This window comes from Malania oleifera, chromosome 6, assembly GCF_029873635.1.
Source record: "Malania oleifera isolate guangnan ecotype guangnan chromosome 6, ASM2987363v1, whole genome shotgun sequence".
In the NCBI taxonomy this organism is placed as follows: domain Eukaryota; kingdom Viridiplantae; phylum Streptophyta; class Magnoliopsida; order Santalales; family Ximeniaceae; genus Malania; species Malania oleifera.
The window spans coordinates 106,502,310-106,505,210 of record NC_080422.1 but is presented as its reverse complement, the minus strand read 5'-3'; positions in this window follow the sequence as shown (position 1 = coordinate 106,505,210).

Genomic DNA, 2,901 nt, shown 5'->3' with positions numbered 1-2,901 from the left:
GCCTTCTCTCTTAAGTTTCAGGCCGGTTTTGACCCGGTTTGACAATCCGGAACCACCACGAGGTTCGTGGGATCATTCTCTTCAAGGCTGTAAGAGCTGATCATTGGGTTGTGAGGTTTGGAAAACATCCCAAAATCAAGGTAAGTGAGTTATTTTGGGTTTTCCTTAACAAATAATGTTGTATGGAGCTTAAGAAGTAGTAAATAAGTATTTTTCTTAAGATTTAAGTTAATTGGAATTTATTTTAATTAAGTTAGGATTTTTGGATTTAGGATTCAAGTGAACGCTACGAGTATCGGTTCGGGGATCCTGCCAACGTAGTTTGAAGTCAGATAAGGGAGAAATTTATGTATTAAAATCAAGTTTTTCATGAATTAAAATAGATTATATGTTATTTAAATATATATGTTTTTATGTGGGTTTAAAATGTCAGCCATGAAATTTATGTTTTTTGAGCTTAGGAATGCTTATATAACTATATATATGTGAAAGTAAATGAATGAAAGTGAAAAAGAATTTTCTGGGGAATTAAGTAAGAAATAAAATGTATTTTCAGTATATAAAGGTTAATTATGAGTTGACTTATTTTGTAAGGAATGTATATGAATTTTATTGTTAAATTGTGTGACATGAGATTCTGCGCAAATATATGTTAAATGTACGAGATACATGTTAAGTAAATAAAGTTTTATGAATAAAATATGATATGGACAATGTTGCTTGTGTATGTTAAATGCAACCATGTAAATGTAAGACAGCTGAAAGACAACCATGTTAGTAGATTCTAGCGCATTTCTATGTGGACTAACTGTAGTAAATTCTAACGCATTTCTATGTGGAAACTAACAAATGATGGCTAAAGAGCAACTGTAGTACGAAGGAATGAAATGAAATGTTATGCAATGAAATGACAATGAAATGAAATGACAAATGCGAATGATGTAAATGGGAAAGAGTCACTTAAAGTGAAACGAAATGCAAAGTTAAGTTATGAACATGAATAAATGTGTATGAATGTATTATGATATTAGAATGTGGCAATAGTTGCATAACGTACTAGGGCAGAGGGAACCTATTTGTATGGGCGGGTAGATTTCCCTATCCTTAGGGTCTTTACTGGTAAACTATTGTTAAATGCGTGAGTACGAGATTAATCTAACACTTGAGGGCTTACTGAGTAAGATAAGTGCTCAGGTATGCTTTATTTGTGACCTTAGGGTTACCTATATATTAGAGCAGAGGGGTGCTACTTGTATGAGTGGGTAATCATCCCTATTCTTGAGTAATCTCGTGGGTTAAACCTTTGCATGTGATTGTTTAGGTTCAAAAAATGATTTCAGAGTTATATTAATGATTTGCAAATGTAATTAAAATGATATCTATTTATCTCATGTTGGTCACACTCTGTTTTAATATGTATGTTTCTTCCCTTACTGAGATGTGTCTCACCCGAATATGAATGTTTCTCTTTCAGGACATCCTCGAGATCGAGCTTAGGAGCTTGAGGGTATTTTTAGCATTTTTGGAGGACTATATAAAGAAATAGGGTATATGTTGATAATATTTTAGGAATGTATATGTTATGTTATAAGTCTTTATTTTTAAGTCTGTGGAGAAAAGAATGTTTGTGGACATACTAGAAAGTTATGGAATTATGTATTTATGGAAATGCAGGCGATGATTGGATTTTATGGATTTATAGGTAGAAAAAAGAAAACTCTGGTATTACAGTATTATGGTATATGCTGTATGGAGATTATTTATGTTTTTCACTGCGTATGTTATGGATTATGATTTATCAGGATATTATCAAGTATAACGCACCGGAATCGGGTTTATGGGTTCAAGGCGTTATAGCTAAAGGTGAGAGAGAGAGAGAGAAAAGTGTGAGAAGAGTTGAGTTGAGTGTGTGTCTCTTCCTTTTGTTTTTCTCCCAAATTATAGTATATTTGGTGTGCTCCGTGGACGTATGTCATATTAGACCGAACCACGTAAATCTGGTGTTTTTATTTTATGTGATTTTGCTTGTGTGTGTGATTATTGTTCCTAAATCCCTAACAAGTTCTACTAAATGGGATTGGCTACTGGAATTCTTTTCCGTTAATTCATGCGATCAAGAGCATCTTCCACCAATTCATAGAATCTAAATAAAACTCAATATAATTTTATATTATATTTTTCTAGATTTATATAAATATAAATTTAAACCCCTCCTTAGAAATATAATTATATACATTTTTTTCTATTGGAACCCTAATTGGATTCGGTAGACACAATAAGAGGAGGTACACAACACACACTAGATGCCCCTTTTTTCATTAAGAAAATCTAATTGGGGAGAATTTGAGATTTTTTAGAGGTGAAGTTTTTTTTTAATAATTTTTTATAGTGTTGCCAAAGGCTCAACCTTTGTGAGCTACAGTTAGGGGAGTGTTCATGGTTCGGTTACCTAAACCAAACCTAAGAAACTGAACTAAATCGAAACTTTTGATTCAGTATTTTTTTTAATCGAAATCGATCTAAACCCTTTGATTAATTGATGATATCCAAACCGGATTTTAAATCATTATAAGTTTTTTAAAGATAATTAGATATTTTACTTGAATTTGATTTATTATGTACATTTATACTTTATTTATATAAATTAATCATCTAGTTAGTGCATACTATTTTTTAATTTTAAGATATATTATATAAATTATTATATAGTAATATATAATATAAATAGTATATATTATAAATAAATACATATCTTAATTTGATTCTTCAGTTCATGAATATAAAAATTATAAAAAAATTATAAAAAGTATGAATTTAAACTCAACCGAACAAATTGGTTAATCGAATTTTTAATTCGATTTAGAATATGGATTTTTAAATATTTTTGAACAATCCAGTGCC